The sequence below is a fragment of the Trachypithecus francoisi genome, unplaced genomic scaffold (genome assembly GCF_009764315.1).
Source record: "Trachypithecus francoisi isolate TF-2019V2 unplaced genomic scaffold, Tfra_2.0 Lachesis_group3, whole genome shotgun sequence".
Lineage (NCBI taxonomy): Eukaryota > Metazoa > Chordata > Mammalia > Primates > Cercopithecidae > Trachypithecus > Trachypithecus francoisi.
Genome location: NW_022681468.1, coordinates 116366742 through 116377520, shown reverse-complemented (window position 1 = coordinate 116377520; position 10779 = coordinate 116366742). Strand labels below are relative to the sequence as shown.

At 41.6% G+C, this 10779-nt stretch overlaps 1 pseudogene; it reads right to left on the bottom strand.

The window, feature by feature from the left end:
• Positions 1 to 5395: 5395 nt before the first annotated feature.
• Positions 5396 to 9120, bottom strand: LOC117071099 (annotated as a pseudogene).
• Between the last annotated feature and the right edge of the window lie 1659 nt (positions 9121 to 10779).

Here is a 10779-nt window from a genome sequence, read left to right as displayed (position 1 = left end):
TTCTCAGTTGCTTCCCCAGATCTGCTCATGATATCTCCAGATGTATCAGCAATTTATTCAAGTTCATTTTCTTGAAGTACCTGCCCTTGTAGCCCTCTGACCTGCTCTAGTTTGAGCTGGCTGTGATACAGATGTTATCTCAGGTTCCCCCTCACCATCATCTGGGGATTCCCTCATTTCCTTCCTAGATACTCCAGTCTCTGATTCCCACTTTTTTTTTTTTTTTTTTTTTTTTGAGGCAGTATCTCCTTCTGTCACCCAGGCTAGAGGGCAGTGGCACAATCTCAGCTCACTGCAACCTCCATCTCCTGGGCTCAAGTGATCCTCCTGCCTCAGCCTCCTGAGTAGATGGGACTACAGGCACACGCCACCAGGCCCAGCTAATTTTTGAAGTTTTTGCAGAGGTGGGGTTTCCCCATGTTGCCCTGTCTGATCTTGAACTCCTGACCTCAAGGAATCCACCCACCTCAGCCTCCCAAAGTGCTGGGATTATAGGCTGAGCCACTGCACCCGGCCCCTATCTCTTTCTACATTTAATCTTTTGTTTTGATGAATCACAGTCTCTAGTAGTTTCCTAACTACTAGTATTCTAAAAACAATATATAAGAAGTACACTTTTGAGACCCTCCATGTCTAAAAATTTATTATACCCTCATCAATAATCGATGATTTGGCTAGATTTAAAATTCTACATCAGTTAGAATTCTCCCTCAGAAGTTTTGAGAGTCCCTGTCTTCTAGCTTCTAATGCTGTAACCAAGAAGCCTAAAGCAATTCTGGTTCTTGACCATTCCCCCTTTCTGGAAGCCTCTCCTCTTTGTCTTTAGTTTCTGAAATTTTGTCATGATGTGATTTAGTCTGTTTTCATCCACTAGATATTCAATGGACTCTTTCAATCTGGAAACACTTAGTCTCCAGTTCTGGAAAACTTTCTTGAATTATTTCTTCGATGAATTTTTTTCCTGTTTTCTTTCTTTTCTCTTTGTCCTGTAATTCACATCTTGGACCTAAATTGGGCCCTAATTTTATTTTTTATTTTCATCCATTTAGTTTTCTCCTTCTACTTTCTGGAAGATTTTCTTACAATTTTCCAATTTTCCTTTTTCAGTTTAAAACGCTTTTACTATTGTATTTTTAATTTACAAAAGTTCTTTTTTGTTCTCTGAATATTCTTTTCCTATAGCAACCTTTCTTGTTTTGTAGATGTATCATTTTTGAAGAAAATATCTCTGAAGATTAATGGTGAGATTCTATTTTTTAATGTTTTCTTGTCCATAAAAGGTCTGTTTTCTCATCTTGCCTCTTCCATGTGTTTTCCCCAGGCCTCTGCCTTCCGTATTACATGCTTTCCTTAAATGTTCAGTGATTCTTGGTTGTGTCATGAATTATTTTTCGGTCAACCTCACTGAGATATAATTTGTATTTTCATTCCATTGTTATAATTTACATACAACAAATGTTCCAATTTTAATGTAAAGTTCACTACATTTTGACATGTATTGGCACATATGTGACATACATTGGCAGGCATGTGAAAAATAAAATGTGACCCCCACCACAATCAAGACATGGAACACTTCTATTACCCTTGGTGCCCCTTTACAGTCCCCTTCCCACTGCTCCCGACTCCAGCCCCAGGGACCACTGATTTGCTTTATGCCATTATATATTAGTTAACTGACTCTAGAATTTCAGAGGAATGTAGCATATCTAATGTTTTTGAAATTCATCAATCATGTGTGAATCTGTGGTTTACTTTCCTTTTTATTCTATTCTATTAATTAATTCTATTATATTAATACACCACAATTTGTTCATTCGTTCATTTATTGGTGGACATTTGGCTTGTTTTCAGTTTGGAGCATAAATCTGTTATGAACATTCATGTACAACTCTTTATATGGAAAACCATTTCTATTTCTCTTGGCTAAATACCAAGTTGTGAAATTACTGTGTTTTATGGCAAGGGTATTCATAACTTTATAAGAAACTGTCAAACTATTTTCCAAAGTGGTTGTACCAGTTGTACACTCTCATCAGCAATGTGAGCATTCTAATTGCTCTGCATTTTCATCAACACTTGGTACTGTCAGTTTTTTAATTTTAGACATGCTAGAGGGTGCGTATTGTTACCTCATTATGGTTCTGATTTGCATTTCCTTGATAATTAATGATGTTGTTTTTTCATGTACTGTCTACTTAAAGAAGTAGGGCACTGAAAAGCTGATTAGACATTCAGCCCAGTGGAAAAGCCTTGTCAGCTGAGGGTTTCATGATATAATGGTCCTCCTGGGTCATTTTGCAGAGAATCCTGTTATTAATTTCTTAGTTTTTATTTTTTCTCTTAGAGACTAATTAAAGTCCCATAGAAGTTTCTCCCAATTTCCTTTTGGAAGTGTATATGGTTTCTAGAATTCTGAAATCCAGGTGTGAGAAGAAAACTAGATGCATCAGCTTCCATTATCTCATCCTTGCCTTCAATTGTGTCTGGTAATTTTTAGCCTAGAGAGCTTGTTTTGTACTCTCCAGAGAATAACCCTACAGTTTTCTACAGAGTGAGAGAGAGACTGCTCCCTAGCTGAGCTGAGTGGATGAGGGCATCTGGGGGATATGTGCTCCTTTAACAGACTTTCACCTACCTTTCTCTTTTCAGATCAACTTTTACTCCTACTTCCCAAGGTATCTGGTGCTGCCTGTTTCTGAGCCTTTGGGCTTTGGATAGTGTAAACTGATCAGTTTTTCAGCTATTCAGCTTCCTTGATTGTGAAAATGGTTGCTATGTCATTATGTGCAGCTCCACTGTTGTAAAGGGAAAGATAAAAATGTTTAGTGATTCTCCCAGCATAGAATACCAACAACATAAAGGATGTGATCTCTGTTAGTAAGAACTGGACCAGAAGAGAATTGGGGTTGCTCAAGAGCCATCAAATAGGGCAAGAAAAATGGCAAACAGAGTTCTGACATGGCAGAGCTTGAAGAAAACAGCAGAAACCCACCAAGGGAAGGACTTTGGGGGGTGTAGCTTTGCCCTCAGGCTGCTGAAGACCACTGAATACATGTAGTTCAACCGAATTTGGGATCTAATCTAAGAAGACTTACCAGTCCTTTGATATCATTACTTCCACTTAAATCAATAGATTTTTTTGGAGTAGTTTTAGATTTACAAAAAAAAAATTGAGAGGAGAGTAAAGAGAGATCTCCTCACTCATATATATCCTATCATCCCCACCCCAATTTCTTGTATTATGAACATCTTGCATTAGTGTGATACATTTGTTACAGTTGATGAGCCAATAGTGATACATTATTATTAACTAAAGTCTATAGTTTACTTTAGGGTTCTTTCTTGATGTTGTACATTCTATGGACTTTGACAAATGCATAACAACCATGTATCCATCACTGCATATCATACAGAGTAGCTTCACTAACTTAAAAATTCCCTGTGTAGCACCTATTCATCCTTCTCTCCCTCCCTCTTCCCAATCTCCTGGCAACCACTGTCTCCATAGTTTCACCTTTTCCAGAATGTCATATAGTTGGAATCAGTCAGTATGTAGCCTTTTTAGATTGGTTTCTTTCACTTAGTAATATGCATTTAACATTCCTGTGGGTCTTTTCATGGCTTGATAGCTCATTTCATTTTAGTACTGAATAATACTCTATTGTCTGGATATCCCACAGTTTATTTATCCATGCACCTACTCAAGGACATCTTGGTTGCTTCCCAGTTTTGAGTAAAGCCAGTGCAAACATTTGTATGCTTTATAGGGACATAAGCTTTCAACTCAGGTAAAGAACAAAGAGTGCAATTGCTGGTTTATGTATAGTTTTGTAAGAAGCTGCCAAACTATCTTCTTCCCCCATTTGTTTTTGAGTTCTTGGTTTGGTTTATCTTGAAGTCTGCAGAAGCACATCTACAGGTAATTTTTAAAAGAAGGATATGTGAAGAAGGTGATGTTGATGGTATATTTTCTAAAAATATCTTTCCATGGCCTTTATCCATAGAAGTCACGGTGGCCACACTTAACCATGTTGTGTCACAAAGCTTTCCTCTCAAATATTTGTAGATATTACTGTCATGTTCTCTGGCATTTAATGTTGTTGAGTCTGAGGTCAACCTAATTTTGTCCCTGTAGATAACTGATTTTGTGTGCCTATATCCTTAAAGGAATCTTCTTTGTTAGTAGAATTCAAGAGTGTTATCAGGATGTACCTAGATGCTGATTCTCTGTGTTACCTTTTGAATGTAGTAAAATTTTCCAATATGCAGACTCAGGACATTTTACCACTTAGGGAAATCTTTTTAGTGGGTCTTCAATTATTGCTTAGTTCAAATGTTCTGATTGTTGCCCTGAAAACATCTAATTTACTTAAGGCAGATTCCTAATATATATATATATTATATATATATATAATTATAAATAATATGTACTATAAATATATATTTCTAATATATATTTATAAATATATATTCCTAATCTATATACATATATATTATATATATTTGAGAGTTTCATTTTATATATATATAGAGAGAGAGTGAGACTCTGTCACCCAGGCTGGAGTGCAGTGGTGCGATCTTGGCTCACTGCAGCCCCCTCCTCCTGGGTTCAAGCGGTTCTCCTGCCTCAGCCTCCTGAGTAGCTGGGACTACAGGCGCCCACCACTATGCCTGGTTAATTTTTTTTGGGGGGGGTTATTTTTAGTAGAGATAGATTTTTTACCGTGTTGGCCAGGCTGGTCTCAAACTCCTGACCTCAAATGACCCACCTGCCTTAGCATCCCAAAGTGCTGGGATTACAGGTGTGAGCCAGCCTGCCCTGCCAGATTGCTAATTTTTAAAATCCTCCCTGTGCATCTTTACCATTTTCATGACTTTTCCTCTTTTAAAAAGTTTCTCAGGGTTCTTTTTTACTATCTCCAATTTGAATTCACACACAGGTCATTGCATTTCTTAAAAATTTGAGTGCTTCCTTTGCATATGACTTTCTGCTCTAGCTTTAGAGAGCAGAAATGGGGTGTCTTCTTGCATCCCTTAATTAAGGATGCCAATTGATTTTCTATTTTTTCTGATTTCTTTTTTTATTAAAATACTGAGTTTTATTTCATGTATATTTTTGTCTCCCCACCATTTCCATGTCTGACCACTGCTACTACTATGTCCTATCATAACATTCCATACATACTTAAAACCAAGCAAAGGGTGGATTTCCATCTTTAAAAACTAAACAGGAATTTTGGACAACACATTCTTGGCAATGGAACCTGGACAACATTTATCAAACATGGTAGGGAAAGTTCTCAGTCTGCATTATAAAAGGACAGCCAAATAGCAACTGTTAGAGAAATGAAGTAAGATGGAAAATTTTTAACAAACTGTTTAAACTATTTTCTTAAAGAGACTTCCTGCACTGCCAGAGATCTTGAATAGCCCAGTCATCCAGAAACAATTCTTTACATAATTGATGAACTTGGTTGCCACTTTGGGAAGAGAATCACCTTTTTCTGTACTTGCTTGCATTTTTGCTTTAATATCTTCTATGGAACTAGGTCCTTTTGGTGTTTTAGGAGTTTTTTTTTCCCTGTTTTTTGAAGGATTCTTTTCCTTTTGATCTTGGTGTTGATGATTTTGAGTCTTTTCCATTCTGATTTGACTTCTGTGCATTTTTGGCTGGAGTATCTTGTATACATTTCTTCACTGGTGTTTTTCTTCAGTTTCCTCATCAAAATCTTCTTCTTCTTCTTCTTCCTTCTCCTTCTTATTCTTCTTCATCAGCAGCAAGTGTTACTTTTTTCTGTGGAAGCTTGCTACCACCTCCAGGAGCAGATCACTTTCCAGATATACTTAAGAGTTTCACATCCTCCTCTTTTTTTTTTTTTTAAGACAGAGTCTGGCTCTGTCTCCCAGACTGGAGTGCAGTGGTGCAATCTCAGCTCACTGCAAGCTTCACCTCCCAGGTTCACGCCATTCTCCTGCTTCAGTCTCTGGAGTAGCTGGGACTACAGGTGCCCGCCACCACGCCCGGCTAATTTTTTGTATTTTTAGTGGAGACAGTGTTTCACCGTGTTAGCCAGGATGGTCTCGATCTCCTGACCACGTGATCTGCCCTCCTCGGCCATCCCAAAGTGCTGGGATTACAGGCGTGAGCCACCGCGCCCGGCCATCCTCCTCCTCTTCATCTTCTGACTCTGCATCTTCTTCCACAGCTACTAAATGCTATCCACTAATATGCACTGGCCCTGAACCAAGCTTCAACCATAAGACCACTGGTGGTGTTATTTCAAAGCCTCCAAGGGAAACCATTGACTGTACAGACATTTTCAAAGTTGCCAGTGTTACTTTAATTGGACTGTCTTCGTAATTCATTGTCTCTGCTTCAACAATGTGCAATTCATCCTTTGCACCAGCCCCTAAATTGACTGTTCCTAAAGGTAACTGGTGCTCATTTTCATTAGTATCCACCTTAAAGTGATTATCTTGATTGGCCTTTAGTTCACAACCAAAAAGATAGCTCTGGGGCCTCAGGGAGCTCATGTCCATGTCCATTGAATCTTCCTGGGGATGGTGGCACACTCTTAGGTGGGAGAGAAGGTGGATAGAGATAAATGACTACTCCAGAGAAGAGCCGTAGAAGAGCCGTGCAGGATGGAATCACACCAGGGATTTTTTTTTTTTTTTTTTTCTGATTTCTATAGTGAATAATATTCTGCTAATCTTATGTTTTTGTAAGTTCTACAAAGGCCCTACTCTACAATCCATTTGGTTTCAGTTGACAGCAGGCGAACTTGCAGAGCTCAGCTCATGGCTAGCTGAATCTCATAAGGTACACCCCCTGGGTCTTCTATGATGGAGCACACCAAAAATTTCAATCCGCAACATGTGTCGTTACCAGGACTCCTCCTATCTCAGACTCTGCCTGCAGCATTCTGTGGGAGCAGTGTGTTGCAAGAGGAAAGCACCTTCACCAGCATCTTTCTTCCCCTCTGTCCTGTTCTGGTGTTTTCTACAAATTAGAATGGCATGTGAAATGGAAATCACCAGTGCCTGGCTCTCATGCCCACTGACCACACTTCTCCCATTGATAAGTCTCCTAGACTAGAATACAAGATGATATTTTAAAAATGTCTTTAATGATATATTTTATTTCTTTAAAATATATTTGTGGAGCACTTCATTTATGTAGGGTCTTGTTGTAGGCAACAAAAATAGAGCAGGGGGCAAGAAAGGCATGGCCCTGCCCTCAGGGAGCTTCCATCCTGGGTTTGGATGGGGATGAATGGGAAACAACTGACAACATAATTAATGACTGTAGTTACAGTTGTGATTAGGGGTTCAGAGAAAACATCCAGACCAAGGAGCAGTGGTGTTGGTGGTGGTTCCAGCATAGCTTTCCCTGAATAACTGGTATTTGAGTTGAGCTCTAAAAGATCAGAATGAATAAATAAGAAGAGAAGGAGAGTTAGGATGTTTCAGGCATAGATCATATACCAAGGCCCTGAGGCAGGAGGACATGGTGGGTTTGAGGGCATTGTAGAAAGTTGATGTGTCTGGAGCTTGGAGGGGAGAAACAAGAAGAGGTAAAGTCATGTTCACTGTTGCAACCCCAGTGCTTGGGTGGAGTAGGGGCTCTATAAATGTTTGTGTCTGATGAATGGAAGATGGTAGTTGTAGCTCATCTGTAAGGAAGTTCCTGATGGTGGGTGTTGGGCTGCCCTCGACTCTTTCTTGTCCTCACATTTTTACCAGTAATTAGAGTGAGAATGCAGAAGCCATGCCCAGTCAGTCAGGAGATGAGGACATGGGTCAGAGTCAGAGAAGGGCTAAAAGAAGGACAAGCAGCACGTGACTGAGGCCGAAAAGGAAAGGAAACCACATAGATTTGAAGCAGCTTGGAAAGGTTTGAGACAGGATAGCTTTAGAGGCAGGTCTTGAGGAATGGAGGAGGAGGAATCTTAAGTAGCAAGGAAAGAGGCAAGGAGTAGGAGAATAGAACAAGGTGAACAAAAGCCCCAAGAAAGACACTGGGGGTGTGGTGGTCCCTCTGGACTGCAGGATCAGATGTGTGCATTGTGGGGAGGTTGGATGCTGAGATGGATGAGGCAGCATCTCAGCCGCACTCGGTCAGGAAGAATATGTCCCCAGAATAGATGTGCCCCCTTCTTAGAGCCCATCAGGATACAGCCTGGGTCAGCCTTACTCTGTGCACCTGCTTTTCACATTCAAGCACTGAGTGAAAAGTACCTGCATACGTCTTTGGGAGGTGAGGAAAAATGGCCAAAGCTGGGAAGTCCCAAATCTTCAAATGCAGACTTTGCCTCCCACTGCTTCTGAGTGAACTTGAGAATTTGCCCTATCTCATCACTCAGATCTCATCAGCTCTGAGACCTAGTAAAAACTCTTCTCCCCAAGTCCTAGAGAACTAGAACTGAGGAAAAGAGGACCGACTCCAGCCCTGACTGCAAGCCATTAGTTTTGATAAGCATCTATGTTGTGGTACCAGGGCTATTCATTCAACAAACATTTCCTGTGTGCCTTCTCTATGCCATGCACACAGGCTGGCATCAGGCTGTGCACCTATCTCTTTTGCGCTGAGAACTGTCATAAACAACAGCATTTAGGACAAGAGACATTCAAGGGAGCAGTCTCTGAGGAAGTGGGTTGGCTTCTCTGAGCACCCTGAAGTCTTGGACATTCATTCACTCTTAGAGGGAGGGAATGGCCAGGAATTGGGGAAGTGACGCTTCCTCAGAGACTAAGCAGCCACGAGGCTGCAGCTCCCCTGGAACAGGCAGACTTGCATAAACTCGAATTAGAAGTGTAAATTGAGCAGTTCGACTTGGCTTGCACAGTACAATAAAGATCTGCAAACACTCGGCTCCGTATTGAACCCGAGGCAGGGTGATTAATTCATTATTCACTTCCCAGCCTGGAAGCAAAAGCGTGTATACCCAGGGGCCAGCATGGATGAGCAGAGTCATAAATCACGCCACTTACAAGTCTAGCAATGAGAAAATCCACTGACTGGTGGATGCTCTGCAGGCAGCAACAGTGGCCTGAGGACCAGCCAGTCGAGGCGGGCCAGTCTGCGCTCTGGAGACAGACCAGTTGGCCAAGCATGTCGCCTTCCAGCCAAGACGGCCAGCCTCTCAGCCACCCGGCTTGGCGTTTCCTGGCCAGACCACAAGGAAACAAACTCTAGTCCACCCAGGAGGAATGCTCCTGTGACCTGAAATGGCCTCTCTCAAATGTAGACAAAGTACTAGGAATAGCATTAGTATTTCTCTAAAATGCTGCTATGGTCCAATTGGGATAAACCACTATCTGTCCCTCTCCTTGGGCTGTTCTGGGTTCCAAATCCTTCCGCCCCAGCCAGAGGGCCAACCTGGTGTCTGCTCAGCGTCCTCCAATCCAAGTCCCTGGATATCATCGGCTGCCAACCTTGAGCCTGGGCCTTTGCCCTCCAATCTCTGCTAGCTTTGGGACAGGATGCTTTGGAGATCTGAATTTCATTGAGAGCTGCTGGTACCAGCCAGCAAGGGGTTTTTTAGCCCCTATTTGAATATAAGGTAGCTTTTCAGATATTTGATAATTCTTTCTCTTCCAAGTAAAACACTCTCAGTTTCCTCAATTATTCCTCATATTTCAAGATTTCTAAAGCCCCTTCAATGACCAGGAAGGTCTTCCATTTTGATATTGACTATTTTCCACTTTACATTTCCTCTTAATTCTCCAAAATCTCAGGAAGGGACCCAGTACTTCCTGTGTGTTCTTGTTCTTGTCATGAGAGAACAATAACATTAAGACTCATTATGTACCAGGCACTTTATACTTATTATCTCATTTAAACTTTCGTGATGAGCTGGTGAAGTAGTTTTTAACTCCAGTTTACAGAGGAGGAAACTGAGGCTTAAAGAGGTAAAATAGCTTGCCAAGATTGAGCCTTTGGTCAGCCTGACTCCAGAGATTGTGCTTCTAAACCTTATGATATGCTGTCTCCCTCACCCACAGCCTGACACCCTGACATCTGATTCAGGGCCTGCCACACCTGGTAACCACTTTCCCAGGAGCCAGGCTGAGCTTTGAGAGGCTGGCCAAAGCTCTCTTCTTTCTTTTTAAAAAATTTTTATTTGGCTGGGTGCAGTGGCTCACAACTGTAATCCCAGCACTTTGGGAGGCTGAGGCAGGAGGATCACCTAGGTCAGAAGTTTGAGACCAGCCTGGCCAACATGGTGAAATCCCGTCTCTACTAAAATACAAAAATTAGCCAGGTGTGGTAGCGTGCGCCTGTAGCCCCAGCTACTTGGGAGACTGAGGCAGGAGAATTGCTTGAGCCCGGGAGGTGGAGGTTGCAGTGAGCTGAGATTACGTCACTGCACTCCAGCCTGGGTGACAGAGCAAGTCTCTGTCTCCGCCTCCCCCCCCCCCCAAAAAAAAGTTATTTTGAGACAGGAACTCGCTCTGTCACCTAGGCTGGAGTGCAGTGGTGTGATCTCGGCTCACTGCTTATTGCAGCCTCAACCTGCTGAGCTCAAGTGATCCTCCCATCTCAGTCTCCCAAGAAGCTGGGACCACAGGCACATGCCACTATGTCTGGCTAATTTATTGTTATATTTTGTAGAGATGGGGTCTCCCTCTGTTGTCCAGGCTAAGCCATTTAATTGCTATCCAATTCAGCATCAAAAAAATAATAAACTAAGGTAAAAAAATCAATAACAGCATTGTTCATACTGTTTTCCCCCCACTGCCTGATCAGAGCAACTCTTCAAATAAAGAGAG